Consider the following 19,558-nt stretch of genomic DNA (forward strand, 5'->3'; position numbering starts at 1 on the left):
AGACAGTCGCTAAACAAATCGTTACCGTCGGACCTTGCACTGAAGGCTGGGTGACCACGCACGAGTCACGTGGCTCCTTGGAGCCTCAGTTTCTCCCTTTGTAGGAAGAGGACGGATGACTCTGTTGCCCAGGGTTGACAGGAGGGCGGAGTGAGGTAGGCAGGGACAGCATCTCACAGCTGAGCCAAGGTTCCGGAAAGTGAGGTTCTTTCCTGCTTTCCCCTACTTGGAAAGTGAAACGCTGGATTCCCGAGGCTCCCGGCAGAGCTGAAGAGGAAGGAGGAGGTAAAAACGGGAGAGTTTGCCTGGTGCCCGCCTGGGCCAGGATCGCCCCGTCTGATAATCCCAACAGGTCTGAGAAGCTGGAAGCAAAGCATCGGCTCACGTGCACCTCTGAGCCTGTCCATTTTCCAGACAACCTATTCACGTATCTCCTCAAACGCGATCAGCATCAGAAGCGCGTTCCTAAAAGGACGTGGACGAGGCATTATCCTTCTCCTGGAGCGTCGTTTACAGCAGCAAAGGCGCTGTGCCTCGCCGATGTGGACGGCGTGGAGAAGGCAGCTCTGTGGTTACCCAGGTCAGGGTGGCCTCCGCCCCGCCACACGCAGTGGGGTGGTGCTGTGGGCGAGCCAGACGGCTCGGAGCCCCCGCTTCCTCATTGGTGACGGTGGGGACAATCACATCTTTTTTTTTTTTTTTTAATATCTATTTTTGAAGGAGAGAGAGACAGAGCGTGAGCAGAGGAGGGGCAGAGAGAGAGGGAGACACAGACTCCGAAGCGGGCTCCAGGCTCCGAGCTGTCAGCACAGAGCCCGATGCGGGGCTCGAACCCACGAATCGTGACATCACGACCTGGGCCGAAGTCAGACGCTTAACCGACTGAGATGCCCCTACAATCACATCTTGTGAGCAATGTTGCTGGTTTGTAACTAAAACCTGAAGAAACTTCCGAATGTAAGTTTATGAGAAGGACTTGGTCCCATGGGGGTCCCTGCATTGCTTACACAGTGCTTAGCACATAGTAAGTGCTCATGAAATTGTTACTGAATGAACGAACGGCTCGACAATAATTTGCTGAAGGGGCAATTGAACACCAGTATGTAAGTATGTCCAGCCTTATGGCCTTTCCTAGAGTTCCCTTTCCTTTCTTTTTTTCTTCTCTTCCTTTCTTTCTTGGTCGCTGAGACATTTGGGCTCAGAGAGTTTAAATTTTTTTTTTTCAACGTTTATTTATTTATTTTTGGGACAGAGAGAGACAGAGCATGAATGGGGGAGGGGCAGAGAGAGAGGGAGACACAGAATCGGAAGCAGGCTCCAGGCTCTGAGCCATCAGCCCAGAGCCCGACGCGGGGCTCGAACTCACGGACCGCGAGATCGTGACCTGGCTGAAGTCGGACGCTTAACCGACTGCGCCACCCAGGCGCCCCTGGGCTCAGAGAGTTTAAATAGTGTCCCCAGGCTCATAGACATAATTAGAGTCTGCCGCTGATGTTTGGACCCAGTTATGTCTGGCCCCCTGTGCCTTATACTTTTCACTGTGTCTGAGAGTTTCTTAGAAGCCCCCTGAAAGTGTCAATTAGGAATGCTTTTGATAGTAGCTTAAGCGACAGAGACAAGCACTCCTCTCCCACGGGGAGCAAGGGGGAGGTGGCGGGTCAGGCCTGGAGCAGAGGCCAGATCTTGGCATCACGAAACCAGGCTCCCCCCCACTTTTCTGCTCTGTTGCTTTATGGCCACAAATGGCTGCTACAGCTCCAGGCATCACAACCAAGTTCAAGGTAGGAAGAGGGAAGAGAGGAGGGGGAGGGGCGTTTCCTGACATGGTTTCTCCTTTTTATTACCAAAGGAGAAAAGTATCCAGGGGCAGATATCCCCGAAGACTTCCCTTTAAGCATCCCTGGCTGGCTTGGGCACCTGGTCGACCCCACAGGGAGGAAGTGAGCACCCAAGCAAAGGTGGCCGGGCTGGCCAGCGCCAGCCCTGATCGGTCATTGTCTCGTGGGCACGGACTCGCTGCCCTGGACGAAATCAAAGTCGGGATAGTGAAGGGCGGGGAGGGGACCGTGCCCGCCACGCCTCTGGCAGGAGCCCAGACTTAGGGACACGCTCATTGGACAAGTGAGGATCCGGGCTTCGGGCACTCCTCAAGGACAGGCGCCCGGTGTTATCTGACGCACTGACTCAGAAGCAATCTCGCACAGGGCAGGGTTTCCCGGAGGCCGTCACACGCGGGAGAGATGATTTGCAGCACGATGCTGACGCAGCGGTCCGCAGCCCCGGGGAGAGAGAATGCCCCTCTTCCATTGCTTTCAATGCTGCCAACTACATCTCGAAGGAATGATAAATAAATGCGATGAGTGATCCTTGATCGCATCCTGGGTCTAAAAAGGAAAAAGACCCTGAAGGACGTGAGTGGGTTGATTGGGGGGAAATTTGAATGTGGATTATAAATTAGATAATAGAATTAAATCAACACGGAGTGTCCTGAGCGTGTTCTTTATTATTGTGGTTATGTAAGAGAATGTCCTTGTCCAGAAGACTCGTGCTGAGGGCGCTACAAGTCCAGTGTTGTGAACGCAAGCCGTTCACAAAAACGTGTCTGCGCATACGTGCATCACGCACACACGCATAACCACCTATGTATGTACATATGTGTATATGTATACAAATATACATACATGCATGTACATGGACATACATTCTATATACGGAGAGAGAGACAGAGCGTGAGCAGGGGAGGGGCAGAGAGAGAGGGAGACACAGAATCCGAAACAGGTTCCAGGCTCTGAGCTGTTAACATAGGTCATGATCTCACCGTCCGTGGGTTCGAGCCCCACGTTGGGCTCGTGGGGCTCGAACCCACGGACCGTGAGATCATGACCTGAGTTGAAATTGGACACTTAACCGACTGAGCCACCCAGGTGCCCCGAATCCAGACTCTAAATAAAAGGCACATGGGTGTCCCTTCAAGCAACTTTCCAGCAGGTTTGAAGTTTTTCAAAAATAAAACATCAGGAAAATAATAAAATTTTTTAAAGAGAGGACGTTTCAGGAGAAATAGTAAATAGATACATAATGCATTAACGTGTGTTATAGCAACAGACAAAATCTGTCCTGTAGCCCGCAAAACCCCGGTTTGGGGACACTGATGTCAGGGTAGAGGGTGTGTTCTAGCCTCAGTTACCCATAAGCTTGAATTCCCTCCCATGTAAACTGGGGACGAGTTTTACACTGTCCTGGGATGGCCGGTCCCAGCCTCGGGGATGTGGTAAGAATTGCACAGGGTTGGGGCGCCCGGGTGGCTCAGTCGGTTAAGCGTCTGATTTCGGCTCAGGTCATGATCTCTCGGTCTGTGGGTTCGAGTCCCGCGTCAGGCTCTGTGCTGACAGCTTGGAACCTGGAGCCCGCTTCGGATTCTGTGTCTCCTTTTCTCTCTGCCCCTCCCCAACTTGTGCTCTGTCTCCCTATGTCTGTCAAAAAATAAATAAATGTAAAAAAAAAAAAATTTTTTTTTTAAAGAATTGCACGAGGTTAACACAGGCAGGGCTCTGGGCGCAGAGCTAGCTTATGAGGAAGGCGCGCTGTGGTGTGCAACCCAGTGAGTTCTTACCTGCGCACAGTAGGTCTGTTGAGAGCTGGACGTAGCTGGGTCACCGGGCTCTGTTCTCTGGCTCCCTCTGTTCTTGCCCTAGTTTCTTCCTGCCTCTCTTGGTCTGGGAGAGCCCTCCTGGATAGGATATCTGAAGGCTGAGGTCACAAACAGACACCTGCACTCAACGCAGACACACACACACACACACACACACACACACACACACCCTTCATCTTGTCATCATTATCCTGGCGTCTCTGGGCCCAGAGATCCTTGATTAGTGCAGGAGTCTGGGCTGGACCAGGCAGCCAGCCCTCTGTGCGTTGGGATGCAGCTAATTCCATTTTCCGGTCCCTGTATCCGTGCCCCCCGCCCCCCCCCTCCCCCACTCCGTGTCTGGAACCTGGCAGCGCTGAGGGGCTGGGCAGCTTGGAGCAAATCTTCCCGGCTATCAGCACTGTGGGTAGTGCCTCCCAATCCCCACTGCGCCCAGGGGCTCTGCCATGGGCCGTGCTAATCCCATTACCCACAAATGAAGATGTAATCACAGCTCTTTCAAAGGGCCTCCAAGGCTGGTCCCTCTTTGGAAAGGGAAAAGAAAGTGCAATTGTCGTAGCCACTGACTTCTGAAGCGGAGGCAGCCTGAGTGTGGGGCGGGGGGTGCAAGGGACCGAGGCTCCCCAGCTCCCACACCAACTTGCACAGCGACCTTGGCTAGACCGCCAACAGTCTGCCCCTCGGCCGTGCATCTTCCAAACGGCTGTGAAGGATCTTGTTGGATACAGTTTGTCGAGCAACCGTGTGGACTGGTGAAATAGAAACAGTGACATGCGCGCGGAGGCGAGGGCACCGTTGGTGTCGGCGATGTGTCGTGTTGGTGGTCGTGACCTTTACTGAACGTACTACGCTCGGCCCTTGATCAGTGCAAGCGTTAGGGGTCCTGACCTCCCCCCCCCCACCTAGTCAAAAGTCTGTGTGTAACTTTTGACTCTGCAAAAACGTAACTACTAATAGCCTACTGATGACAGAAGCCTTACCGATAGCAGAAACAGTCGAATAACATGTACTTTGTTGTATGTATTAGGTACTGTATTCTCACAATAAAGTAAGGTGGAGAATTGAAAATGCTATTAAGAAAACCATACAGAGGGGCGCCTGGGTGGCTCAGTCGGTCAAGCATCCGACTTTTGGTTTCGGCTCAGGTCATGATCTCGCGGTTCGTGACTTTGAGCCCCACATCCGGCTCTGTGCTGAGAGCTGGGAGCCTGAAGCCTGCTTCGGACTCTGTGTCTCCCTCTCCCTCTGTCTGCCCCTCCCCAACTCACACACACTCTCTCTTTCTCTCTCTCTCTCTGTCAAAAATAAATAAACATTTAAACATATTTAAAGAAAGAAAGAAACAAACTTCAAAAGAGAGAAAGTCATACAGAAGAGAAAATACATTTACAGGACTGCACTACATTCATCACAAAAACTCCACGTGGAAATAGGACCCACACAATTCAAACGTGTCTTGTTCGGAGGTCAAGCATACACGCCACGCATCTTTCTGATGCTACTGTCGTTTCACAGATGAGGAAACTCGAGCACAGAGGGGCCAAGCGACTTGTCCAAAGTCACGAGGCTGGAGAGTGGTGGCTGATTTCAATGGCCAGGCAGCTAGAACGGGGACCCAACGCCATCATCTGCTCGCCCTATTGCTGCTTTTGAACAGAAGCCGTGACGTCTGGCCGGCAGCAAAGAACCAGCCTGCTTTTGCACAGGAACGGGCTCATCCTCTTAGAAAGCACTGAGGTTCAAAGAAGGTGAACGGGTTTTCCGGGCCCCGGAGCGGAAGGCGTGTGGAGTTGCTGTACACGTGTCCTCGGTCCCCCCAGGCCTGGGGTCCAGGTAAACCTCACTGCCCTGGACGAAGCACAGAGACCGTCGCCACTGATCACTGTCTTGTGTCGATTCGGGACGGTAATTGTGGCGCAATGGTCGATATTTAGCAACCCAGGGGCTCCCTGGGGAAAGCCCCTGATCAGTAGCATTTGCCGATTTCCATGGTGTAAATACCTTCACCCCCGCCTTGCTGACTCAGGCTACCGGCATCGTGTCACCAGCGGAGTGTTGGGACGAGACCCACAGAACTGTTCTCATGAGTGGCTCCAGCACACCCATAACTAATAACTCACCACAGCCTGATGTGTTTTTTTGGGGTGTGTGTGTGTGTGTGTGTGTGTGCTATTATTATGTCTGTTTTGTAGATTAGGGAACTAAGGCACAGAAAGGTTAAGATGGGTACTTTCCAGGATCGCCTCCCAAGTAAACCCCGCCCCTGAAATCCTGCTCTCAGGGACAGCTTCTGGGAACCCAGATGAAGATTCTACCTTCGGAGTCCGGGTCCGGGTTCCACATCCTCTCTTGAGTTCCCAGGGCTGAGCCCACCTGCAAGCAGGTGGTGATCTCCTCAAGGAGCGCCGCACAGAGCGTTAGCACCCAAGGGGCCACGAGATATTTGAAGGGTCGAAGTGAGGGCTTTAATTTCACTTGAATCAACGACTGTGTCCAAGGTCACACGGGGAGCCGAGAGTCGAGGAAACCGGAACCCATGGCTCTTGGCTTTGGGGGGCAATCCCTTCAGTATTCATTTCAGTGTTGATTCTGAGGTTCTTACCAGATCGGGGAAAGGAGATGAGTTGCCCTGTGTCTTGCTGGCAGGGAAGCGGAGGGGCCGTGGGTTCACACTTTGTGTTGTCAAGGCCCCCTACCCCCTTTCTTTTGTTATCACCATCCAGAGAAGTGTTGGGCCCTGGGCAAGACCAAATGCACCAGGGACATCTGAGGAACACTTTAGAGATTTCCAGGTTTTTTCTCGTGCACGACGTCAGCATTTCCTGAGGTCTGGTACTATTCCACCGTGGGCAGCCAGGATGATATCAGGGGTCACGGACCTTTTATGTTATTTTTTTATTATTATTTTTAAATGTTTATTTATTTTTGAGACAGAGAGAGAGACAGAGCATGAGCAGGGAAGGGGCAGAGAGAGAGGGAGACACAGAATGTGAAGCAGGCTCCAGAGCCCGACGCGGGGCTCGAACTCATGAACTGTGAGATCATGACCTGAGGTGAAGTCGGAGGCTTAACTGACTGAGCCACCCAGGCACCCCAGTCATGGACCTTTTAAAATGTTAATAGTGGGCTCCTGGGTGGCTCCGCGGGTTAAGCGTCTGGCTCTTGATCTCGGCTCAGGTCATGATCTCACAGTTGACGAGTCTGAGCTCCACATCGGGCTCTGCTCAGTGTGGAGCTTGCTTGGGCTTCTCTCTCTCTCTCTCTCTCTCTCTCTCTCTCTGCCTCTCCCTGGCTCGCGTGTGCTCTCTCTCTAAATATAAATAAACATTAAAAAATAAAATGTTAATACTTAGGCATTTATGTAAAACTAGTTCCAACACATCACATTAGTTCAGAACAGCCTTCACTGCCATTGACAACCAACAACAAACCAGGGGCTCAAGAAGAAAAATGTGTACTTCTCCGTCGGTGAAAGTCAAGGGCTTGCAGGGCACTCCACGAGATCGAGGCCCCCACCTCCCTCCATCTTTTTACTCTGCAGGCCTTCTGGTCTCAGAGTCACCTCCAGGTCTAATTTAGTTGCCACAGCTCCAGCCATCACGTGTACATTCCAGGCAGGAAGCGGACTAGGAAAGGAAAAAGATACATTCCTCTCTTTTAACTCACACCTTCTGCTTCTATCCCATTGACCGGGACAAGTCATAAAACCACATCCAGCTGAAAGGCCAGGTCAGGAAGTTTTTATTCTCAGCGGCCTATGGCCCGGCGAAGAGATCCGGGGTTTTCTACAGGGAGAAAGAGTCGCTTTTGTGAAGGAGACGTTGGTCTTTGCCACACACGCACCCAAGCTGGGATTTCATCAATGTTATTGCTCGGGATGAGATTAAAGTTTTTAAAAGGTGAGGCAATTGGAAGAAAATTGTTAAGTAAATTAAGTCCAGGCGGCCCGTGGGCGTGGTCGAAATCAGGAAGGCGGTTGGACGGGGAAAATCTGGAACAGCTGCGGTGAATCTGTCGGTGCTTGGCTAGGACCCGGCAACGGTCCTTAAGGCGCATCACTTCCCTCCTCTTTCTTTCTTTTTTTTTGTTTATGTATTTATTTTGAGAGAGAGAGAGAGCGAGCATGTACAAGCGAGTGGGGGAGGGGCAGAGAGAGAGAGAGGGAGAGAAAGAGAATCCCAAGCAGGCTCTGGGATGCAGTGCCGAGCCCGACGTGGGGCTCGAACCCACGAACCTTGAGATCATGACCTGAGCTGAAACCGAGAGCCTGACGCTCAGCCGACTGAGCCCGGGTGCCTCCTTCTCCTCTTTCGAAGGAGGAGAGGCCAGGCTCAGAGCACCTGCTTGCAAACCCGGGGGTCGTGCTCACCCCCTTCAGGGTCTTTCTTGGGCCTCAGGCGGTCACTGGCCGGGGGCTCCCCAGCCCTATGTCTGTCTTGCGGGCCCATCCCCCACCACAGAGACTGCAAAGATGGGATAGATGCTTCCCCGGCTCCCTGGCAGCTCGAGGGGGCCGAGAGAGCCAGTTCTGGCCAATGACATGTGGACAATGAAGCATAAAACAAGGCACAGAGCTGCCCCGGTATCTGGGACTCGTACTGATATGGATGTGTGTCATTTATTCGTTCAACACCCAGTGGACACCCAAGTGTGCCGGGCCCCATCTTGGCAGTGAAACAGGCAGGGTCTGCCCCCGCCGGGAGCCCGGGCTCTAAACAATCCCTCCCACACTTAATTACCCAGTATTGTGGCACATGGCAGGTGTCATGAGAGCATAAAGCGGGGGGGGGGGGGGGGGGAAACAGGCCTCGCCTGGGATTCCCTAGGGAGCAGCTGTCCTGAGCTGGGACCCCGGGAACTAGCCGGAGTCAGCCCAGCAAAGAGCACACGCAGGGCCGCTCAGCCAACTGGGCGTGCAGGCCAGCAGGCCAGCTTGCTGGGCCTCAGCAACCAGGCCCCCGGTTTGGGACGGGGCCAGGCTGGCTCGGAGTGGGCCAGGCAGTGGCAGATGCCTCCGTGTTGAAGGCTGGGTAGTGCTGTCTGGGTGCCCCGCTGACCTCCCTGGGCATCCCCTTTATGTGACAGCTGTCCCCCGTGCCGAGCCCCTTGGGATCCAGTCTCTGTGGAGGCCGGCCTGCAAAACTCAGGGTATTGTCCCGAAGCAGCAGGCTCTGGGGAGGGCTCGGTGAAGTCGTGGCCTGCGTGTCTCCGTACCCCACCTTGGAAAGAATCACGTGATGTCGATAGACGGCACCCATTATACACCGACATCCAAGGCCCTTCACTGGCTCGGGCTTCGCTAATGGTTTGAAGAGCATGTACGGTTAACGCGAGGCTCCGAGAGGGGGTGGGGGCTGGGTAATTATAGGAAGGACATTATGGGGACATTCCATTCAGCTACGGCTGGGTCCCTGGGCGGAGACGCCTTTGGCGTGTGACAACTGGAGGAGGGATGGAAACATGCAGAATGAGAAAAATCCAGATCTGTGCCCTGTCTTGCTTACACATTAGCTTCTTCTCTCCTGCTGCTTAAGTCAGAAAATGCAGCTGGGGACACATCCTCTACCTGCCTCCTCATTAAATCCGGAAAAGCAGCCCCCGTCGCTTTCCCTGTCCTGAGCATCCTTTGACAGAGTCCCCTGCGGATTGGACCTGTCTTGTCGTCGATGGTTTGGAGAGCCTCCAGCTTAGTTTTGTTCCCAGGAAACTCTGCAAGATTTCTCCGAGTGCTCTCTGCGGTTTCTAAGATAATTTAATGCAACTTCTGCGAACGTTGCTTGGGAATTTTATTAGCATGCCTGAAGAGTTAGTTAAGAATTCCCCGGAAGCCCAGGGAGCGTTGCAAGTAGGAATTCCAGGATATTTCTGTGAGAATTCACCACGAATCCCGTGGCAACCCTGGGGCGGGGGCCTTCGTGAGAATTCGTCGAGAGTTCCACGGGTCTTCTATGCCGTGCCGCGAGACTTCTCAAGTTCCGTGAGAAGGAGGCACCCCCCCGGAGCCACCCAAGAACAGCCGTACTTCCAGAGGGTTTATAAAATATTCCATGAGGAGCCCCTGCAGACGCCTCGTACAACGTGCTCAGGAATTCTGTAGGAGTTCTTTGAGAGTGTTGTAAGAATTTTAAGAGCACGCATGGCAGAATTTTCTGCAGGAGTTGCCATTGCTCTAGCTTCCTCTTCCACCTATGTGAGAACTTCAGCTTCTGAATCAAGGAGGCTCCCAAGAAAAATGGCCCCAGCGTGTCTTTATTTCTTTGCTTCATTTTCAAACACTTCTTTCCACTAAAAATTTCTTTCCACTAAAAAAAAAAAAAAAATTCGTGTGTTAGAAACAGCCTCACGTTTGCTGCCTGGTTAAGTTAAGGGTCTGGATGCGACAGACAGAAGACTATGGAATCAGGACACAAGGAAGAGTCAGGGGCACTCGGAAGAGGAGAGAATCATCTCTCCGTTGGACTAGGGATCCTCCAAGAGCTCGTCTACTACTGATGGTGATGGCAATGGTGGTGATGGCGATAACATTGGTGATGGTGGTGACGGTGATAATTATTGAGGTTATGATGATGGTGATTGATAATAGCAATTGCCATCATTGAGCACTTATCACCGTTAGGCTCTGGTGTTGTGCTTCTTTTTTTTTTATGTTTATTTTTGAGAGAGAGAGAGAGAGAGAGACACAGGGTGCAAGTGGGGGAAGGGGCAGAGAGAAAGGGAGGTACAGAATCCGAAGCAGGCTCCAGGCTCTGAGCTGTCAGCACAGAGCCCGACACGGGGCTCCAACCCACCAACTGTGAGATCGTGAACCGAGCCGAAGTCAGATGCTCAACTGACTGAGTCACCCAGGCGCCCCTCCAACCACTTTACATTCTTGTTAAACCCCACATCAATCCTATAAGGTAAGAACTACATAGTACTTTTTTTTTTTTACTTCTTCTAATTTATAGGTATGGAAACTGAAGCCACCAGAGCTTTGACCAAGACCGGAGGGCTGTTAAACGACGAAATCAGCTTCCGACCCATAACTGATCCCCACTTCCCGGCCCTCCCTTGGGCACCACGCCACATTGTTCCTTCTCCCCTTTGCTGCCCTAATCTTTAGACTCCAAAGAAAGTTCTCCAATGTATCATGCAAAGGAAGCACATCAGAACCCTCACAGCAAAGACCTTCTCAGGCTCCCTGATGTTTTTACCCCTTATGAACTCCTCCTTCTTCCATTCCTCCTCACTACTTCACCCTTGTTTCATCCTTTCAGTGCGACTTGCTTCTCTTGTTTGCTCATTCCGGCTCCTGGATCGCACCTATCTACCACTTGTCCTATGCCGTTCATCTTGCACACACTGCTGGGCGGTCTGCAAACCCCCTACAGGCGTCACAATGTTCTCATGCTTAAAAACATCCAGTGGTTAAGAGACTAAGCTAAACTCTTGAAAGCTCTGTAGTCCATTATTCTGGGCCTCCAGAAGCTGGATTCTTCACACCTAACCAGTCTCATCTGTTTCCATAGCTTCTTTTTTTTTAATTTTTTTAATGTTTATTTATTTATTTTTTTTTAAATTTTTTTTTTCAACGTTTATTTATTTTTGGGACAGAGAGAGACAGAGCATGGACGGGGGAGGGGGCAGAGAGAGGGAGACACAGAATCGGAAACAGGCTCCAGGCTCTGAGCCATCAGCCCAGAGCCGGACGCGGGGCTCGAACTCATGGACTGAGAGATCGTGACCTGGATGAAGTCGGACGCTTAACCGACTGCGCCACCCAGGCGCCCCAATGTTTATTTATTTTTGAGACAGAGAGAGACAGAGTGTGAGTGGGGCAGGGGCAGAGAGAGAGACACACAGAATCCGAAGCAGGCTCCAGGCTCCGAGCTATCAGCACAGAGCCCGACGCGGGGCTCAAACTCACAGACCGCAAGATCGTAACCTGAGCCGAAGTCGGACGCTCAACCGACTGAGCCACCCAGGTGCCCCATCTTTCCATAGCTTCTTAATACCCTAGGCTAAATTCCATCTCTATGACTTTGCTCGTGAAGATCTTCTTCGAATGTCTTCCTCCTCCTCCTTTTTGTTTTTTCTGACAATGAGACTTCCCAGACTCCTCCAATCTGTATTCCAGAACACTCACATATTTTCATTACAAAGTAGCACGTTCTGTAGGACCTCATACAGTTTGGGCTGTTCTTATCCAACTAAACGGATGGGTAAGTCACCAAAGGCAAGGACCACACCATGTCAGGGCCACCCAGACCTGGCCCTGCAACTGAACAATTATGTGACCTTGGGCAAGTGACTTCACCTCTCCCAGCCAATGTCCTCATTTCATAAAAAATGAAAATGGAAGTAATAAATCCTAGTTGGCAGAGATATAGCGAAAAATGAAGTGGGATGAAATAGAAAGATCTTCCTGATAAGCTTTAAGAGTTTCAAAGGTGGGGGCTGTGAAGTACTGAGCACACTGGCCGGTATGGTAAAGGCATTCAGGAAAGTGAGCCTCATCCCCCCTCCCTCCACTCCCTGAGCACGCTGCCGGGCACACAGCTCTCCAACAGTCAGCATCCAGAGCCCTCTGTGCCCCAACCACTGTGCCAAAAGCTTAGCATCATGAGTACTTTAATTCCCTCATCTTCATGATCCTACTTCGTCTCAGGAAGATGCTGCCATCGCCCCTGTGCTGCATCGGGAGACCCTGAGCCTTGGTGATAACATTTGAAGCCATGTTGGCCCATCTGCCTGTTAGCAGCGGGCTTTGCTGCCTCTAGGCGAACATACTGAGTGGCTGCATGTTCCCTAAATGAGCAAACCTTCCGGGTTCCCTAGACCTGGAATGCCTCCACGCATACAAATGGACTGTTTCCTTTGCCTCCAGGGGATCCTGCGGTCCTACCCAGAGAGGTGGTTTCCAGTCATCAGTGGGAAAGGAGGCTGACCTACAGGGTCAAGGGATACAAGTCTGACTTCCTCTTGCTAAGGAGGGGGTGCCTTAAAATCTCCATGTACCTTTACAGAGATAAGGTAAGTCTATAATAAAGTCGTTGGACTCATCATCTGAGAGCTAAGGAGAGAGTCAAGGTTGAGAAGCTTGGACGGTTGAAAACCATAGTCCTTTTTATCTGATGGGAACTTGGGTTCAGAGAGGAAGCTCTTGGCAGAGCTAGAAGGATCCGGAGCCTGAGTCCCAGTTGCCTGCATCATCTCATGGCCAACCTCTCCCATGTGCCATTTTTGCAAGCTCTTACTCTCTGCTGGGACCAACTTGGTCAGTTTCTTCATGTTTCAATGTTGATGAATGATAATGTTGTGCTTTACTTTCCATGTATCATCGTCTATCATTTTCATTTACAACATCCCCCCATACTTCTGGTCCTATACTTCTCTCCACGCAAGTTACAGTGAAGGAGACAAAGTCTTTGCTCTCCTTAAGAGGTTCGGTGAGATGGGACCACCTTGCAAGGGTTTAGATAAATAGAATTCATTTCTCTCTCACATAAGAATGCTGGAAATACCTGGTCCAGGATCCAGGACTCCTCAGGGCCCGTGCCTCCACCCCCACTCAGTTCCCACCATCTGCAGCCCAAGGTTCTTGTCATCATGGTCACAGGACAGACCCTCTTTCACCCCCAACTTCAGGAAGTCTTTCTGAACAGGAAGAAAGGGTAAATGCAAGAGCAAATGTGTGTATGCCAGCTGGTTCATTCCTACTTAAGACTTTTGCCGGGAAGATCTTCCCCGTAGTTTCCGCTGGCCCCTTCAAACTCCAAGAAAGGCTGGGAAATCGTGTTTTATTTGAACTGGTATATTGCTGCTTACAAATGAGACTGGAGTGCTCTTAGAAAGAAAGAAGTAGATATTGAATAAACTCCCAGCCATCTCTGCCGCAGTGGGGTCAAAGAGTTCCTAAAGTTGTATGCAAAATTAGGAATATATACACACGATTTTCTGGGAAGAGTCCATCACATTCCCTAAATCTTCAGGGGGATCCATTGGGTTCACGACTTTTGGTCCAAACAGAGACTTGTTCAACAATAACTCTCATAGTTGAACTTTGGTTCCTTGTGCCCATCCCTCGTCAATTTCTTGAGCGTTATTAGCATGGGGGAGCGTTAGGAAAACACAAGGCTCCAAGGCAAGGGATCTGTTGTATGGACTCAGCACTCTCACATCCCCGCTGTGTGATCATGGGATTGTCTCTCTGAGCCTCAGTTTCTTGGCTAGTTAAAGGGGAGCCAAAACCTACATCACAATGCTATAAGAAGATTTCTGCTTCCTTTAAACAAATTTTTAATGTTTATTTTATTTTTGAGAGAAAGACACAGCACAAGCAGGGCAGGGGCAGAGAGAGAGGGAGACACAGGACCAAAACAGGCTCGAAGCTCTGAGCTGTCAGCGCAGAGCCCGACGCGGGGCTCAAACTCACGAACCGTGAGATCATGACCTGAGCTAAAGTCGGATGCTTAACCAACTGAGTCACCCAGGGGCCCCAGGTTTCTGCTTCCTGCAAAAAAGTAGTAACAAGGATCAGATTTATCCTCCCCCTTGGAACAACTACAAACCCAGAAAAAGCATGAGAAACAATGGTTTTCTGATGTTCACATCAGGCAGCACAGGACAGCTTCCCTGAGGAGGGGAAAACAAACAAGGCTTCTCTACAATCGTCCCAGCTTACTGCTAGAGACCAGTGCAGGGAGGTAGAAGCCAGGCAGAATCTGGCAGTGTCCATGAGCCGAGGCATGGAGTTAGGAGTTCAGGGGTACACAAAGACTGGAGTTCGCAAAGCAGAATACCAGTGAGGAGAGAATGCACAGAGATATCTGAAGATGGGACCACTCCAGTCTTCAATGGACTACTGCTCAGCACACATGTGCAAGGATGCCATCCTCCCCCAAGAATTTAGATGAAATAATCCCTAGAGCTCAAACAGAAATACCTAGAGTTTTCACCAGCTAGAATGGAAAGACCTCACAATTCAAAGGATACCGAAGAGAGTACACAGAAGGGTATTTATTGCCTCAAGAGTGGGTAAAATCAGCTCCAGACTAAAGGCTGCCCCGATACCATCTAACAAAGATTAAAAACGTGCGCCAGTGGGAAAAATGGTTTCCAAGTCACTTAACTGTGTCACAGAAAAAAAAAAAAAAAACCTCAAGAATTCTTGTGGAATATAAAAATATCCAGCACATTCAAGAATAAAAACCATAATATATGGCATAAAAAATTACCCGACATGCAAAGGAGCAGGAAAATACAACCCATGGTGAGGAAAATCAATCAACAGAAACAGAACAAGAAAAGGCACGGATGATAACAGTAAGAGACAAGTATCCTAAAGCTGTTATAATAATGATGTTCAAGAAAGTAGAAGAAAGATTGAACATGTCGAGATCTGGAAGATTAGTAGCTGATTAGAAACGGCAGAGAAAAAAAGATTAGTAAATGTGAAGACATAGTGGTAGAATCTATCCAAAACTAAAACATAGGGGAAAAGACTGGGAAAAAAATGAACAGAGCATCAGTGAGTTGTGGGACAGCTTCTAGTATGCTAATACATGTGTAATTGTAGTCTACAAAGGAGAGGAGAGACAGAATAAAAGAAACATCAGAACTAATAGCTAAAAAAACCTTCTAAATTTGATGAAAATTTTAACCCACAGGGCCAGGAAGTCCATTGAACCCCAAGTATAAGAAACATGAAGAAAAAACTTCAGCAAGGCACAGCATAATCACATTGCTTAAAGCCAGTGATAAAGAGAAAATCGTAAAAATAGTCTGTGATGAAAAGACACATTGTGTACAGAACAATGAGAACAATGGGTGCAGATTACTCGTTGGAAATATTGCAAAAGCCAGAAATAAATGGAGCAAAATCTTTCAAGTACTCAACAACAAGCCCATGCAAACTAGAATTTTATGCCCAGTGAAAATATTTCTTAAAAGAAAGGTGAAATAAAAAAAAGGCAAAAGGGACAATATGAAAATTAAAAGCAGCACAGCAGGTCTACAAGAAGTATTCAAGGAAGTCACTCAGGCAGAGGGAAAATGTACTTGTTGGAAATCTGGATCTACCCAAAGGAAAAAAGAGCACCAGAAATGGTAAATATGTTGGTAACTATTAAGGGTTTTTTTCTTCTTATTTTTGATCTCTTTAAAACATAATCAACAATTTAAAGCCAAAATAGTAACTATGTGTCATGTGGTTTATAACTTGGGTAGAAGTTGAATGTATGACAACAATACCACAAAGGCCAGGAGGAGGTTGATTCTTACCCTATATGTGAAATCATATAACATGACCTAAACTCTGACAAATTACAAATGTAAACAATCAGCCTTGCAGCATCACTAGAGAAACAAAACTGAGTCATAACAAATAAGCCAACAAAGGAACTACAATGGCATCATTAAAAGAAGGAAAGAAAGAAAGAAAGAAAGAAAGAAAGAAAGAAAGAAGGAAGGAAGGAAAGAAAGAAAGAAAGAAAGAAAGAAAGAAAGAAAGAACCGGAAAAAGAAGGGAGGACAAAGAACAGAAGGGACAATTTAAAAACAAATGGTAAGATAGATTTAAACTCAACCATATATTAATATTATATTTAATTGCATTAAATGTAAAAGGGCTAAACACTCCAATTAAAAGGCAGAGATTGGGGCGCCTGGGTGGCTCAGTTGGTTGACTGGCCGACTTTGGCTCAGGTCTTGATCTCGCAGTCCATGAGTTCGAGCCCCGTGTCAGGCTCTGTGCTGGCAGCTCGGAGCCTGGGGCCTGCTTTGGATTCTGTGTCTCCCTCTCTCTCTGCTCCTCCCCTGCTTGTGCTCTATCTCTCTCTGTCTCTCAAAAATAAATAATTTTTTTTTAAAAAGGCAGAGATTATCAGACTGAACTTGAAAAGCAAAACCCAACTATATGTTGCCTATGTGAAACCCAATGTAAATATACAAATTTGTTTTTACAAAGAGGATGGAAAAAGACATACTAACATTAGTCTAAAAAAAGCTAGAGTGCCTATACTAATATCAAAGTAGATTTCAGAGCAAAGAATTTTACCAAAGATGAAAAGAATAATTTCAAAATGGTACAGAGATCATTTCTGAGGAGGAAATAACAATCTTAAATGTTTGTCCTCCTACTTGTACAGCTTTATGATACATGGAATAAAAACCAATAGAACTGAGAGGAGAAATAGACAAATGTACAATTAGTCACAGATTTGAACATCCCCTCTCAATAACTGCCAGAACAGGTTGAACAAAAATCACTTAGAACATAGATTTGAAAACTCTCTTATCACCTAAGTTGACCTAATGGATATTTCTGGAATATTCCATCCAAAAAGAGCAACATAAGTTTTTTCAAGTGCACATGGAGTATTTACCAAAATAGATCATATTCTGGGTTGTAAAACAAGTCTCAATAAATGTAAAAGGATTCGTATCATATTAAAGTATGTTCTCTGATCACAACAGAATTAAATGATAAATCAATTACAGAAAGATATTTGGAAACTCAATAATGCTCTTCTAAATAATCAGTGAGTCAAAGAAGAAATCAAAAGGGAAATTAGGAAGTATTTTGAGATGGTTGAAAAAGTAAAACACAACGTGTGAGATGCAGTCAAAGCAGCGCTTAGAGGTACATTTGTAGGAGTAAATGCCCAGTTTAGAAAAAGAAGAAGGGTCTCAAATGAATGGTCTTGGCTTCTACCGAGTCTTTTCTATGACAATCCAGTATGTACCACATGTGCTCAGTCCACTGGTTTGTGGTATTGGTTAGCCTGGGAGGTGGTGGGAGCTTGGATGGTGACCTATTTATTACATTAGTTCTCAAAGATATACTAGATAGGAAAAAATCTGCACCCCCACGGGTGGGAGATGGGAATGGGAATGGGAGGAAGGAATAAACCCTAGAGTTCAAAAGAGTTTTATGAGGTCACTTTTCAAAGTCCCTCCCTCTCCATGCTTTTCTAAGTACTTTCAAATTTCCAGGGCCTCCCTTTTCAGTCCTCTGGCCAGAAAGCTGGGACTTGAATTAATCTACTCTTTTTCACACTTCCGCATCTGCAGCCACGGGGCAGAAGGACAGAGAGGAAAAAGCAATGAGGGTTGACCACACTCAGGACCACAGCTCCAGCAATGGGGAGAAACGAGTCTGCTTCCTCAGATTTGGCTCTCGCAGGGTCTCATTGCTGGAGCTTCTGTTGCTGGAGGGGTTGCGGGTGGGGGGATGGGCTAAATGGGCAAGGGGCATTAAGGAAGACGCTTGTTGGGATGAGCACTGGGTGTTGTACACAGGGGATGAATCACTGGGTTCTACTCCTGAAATCGTTGTTGCACTATATGCTAATTTGGATGTAAATTTTAAAAATAATAATAGTAATGAATGAATAAATAAATAAATAAAAATTTTTAAAAATGGCACACTCATTTTGCAGTGCATTCAAATTCCGCTACGCTTCTTCTATCCTCCACTATTTCCTTTTCAGAGCCCCATATAGCAGCTGCACGCATTCTGTTCAGCTCTTACAGTTGCGTTCAGTAGCAGAGACACATGCTTACTCTATCCGACCTGCAGCCAGGCCCAATGATCGATTTTCGCCAAAACGCCAAGGCAATTCCGTGAGGAAAGGATCATCTTCCAACAAATGAAGCTGTGGCAATTGGTAGCCGTATGCAAGAAAATCAACCCTGACGTTTCCCTCAAAGCACGTGCTAACACCAAGTTAAAACAGATCATAAACCTAAAGGTGCGAGCTCAAAGTGGAAGACTTCAAGAAGAAAGTGTGGTGGAAAATCATGGCGACCGTGGATTTGGTGAAGATTCCTGAAATAGGACACAGAAGCCACACAATATAAAAGGAAAAGATCAAGCTGTGTTTCATCAAATAAAAAATTTTGCTTTTCAAAAGACATTTACGCAGGTAAAAAGGCAAGCCACAAACTGGGCAAAAGCTTTTGTAAACGTCTCTCCAAAAAGGACTTGTATTACTTTTAAGTGCACAGTGTAATGACTCAACCATTCTGTACATTTCTCAGTGCTCGTTGAGGTAAGTGTACTTGTATAATCTTATCTCCTCCACCCATCCTACCACCCAGCTCTCCACTGGCATCCGCCAGTTTGTCCTCTGTATTTAAGAGTCTGTTTTTTTGGACTGCCTCTTTTTTTGTTTGTTTGTTCGTTTCTTTCTTAAATTCCCCATATGAGTGAAATCGTATGGTACGTCTCTTTCTTTGACCGATTTATTTCACTTAGCATAATAATCCTCTCTAGGTCATTCGTGTTTTTGCAAATGGCAAGATCTCATTCTTTTTTTATGGCTGAACTACACACACACACACACACACACACACACACACACACATATAATATATATAAACAAATTGTATATATACTACATCATCTTTATCTATTTATCTACAGATGGACACTTGGGCTGCTTCCATATCTGGGCTATTGTAAATAATGTTGCAATAAACATGGGGGTGCATATATCTTTTCGAATTAGTGTTTTCATTTTCTTTGGGTAAATACCCAGAAGTGGAATCATTGGATCAGATGGTCTTTCTATTTTTAGCTTTTTAGAGACTCCCATACAGTTTTCCACCGTGGCTGCACCAATTTGCATTCCCACCAATAGCGCACGAGGATTCCTTTCTCTCCGCATCCTCGCCAACGCTTGTTTCTCGCGTCAACAAACTATTTTTAATGGGCAAAAGATAGGAAGAGTCACTTCGCGAGAGCTACGAAGATGGCAAATATTCACGGGAAACAATGCCCGACATCATTAATCATCGGGAAGTGCAAATTAAAAGCACAAGCAGATACTACTCTGTACCCACCAGAATGGCTGAAATTAGAGACAGACCATCACCAAATGCTGGAAAGAACGTAGAGGAACCAAAGCCTCATGTGCTGCTTGG

This window comes from Lynx canadensis, chromosome B1 (assembly GCF_007474595.2).
Source record: "Lynx canadensis isolate LIC74 chromosome B1, mLynCan4.pri.v2, whole genome shotgun sequence".
Taxonomy (NCBI): Eukaryota; Metazoa; Chordata; class Mammalia; order Carnivora; family Felidae; genus Lynx; species Lynx canadensis.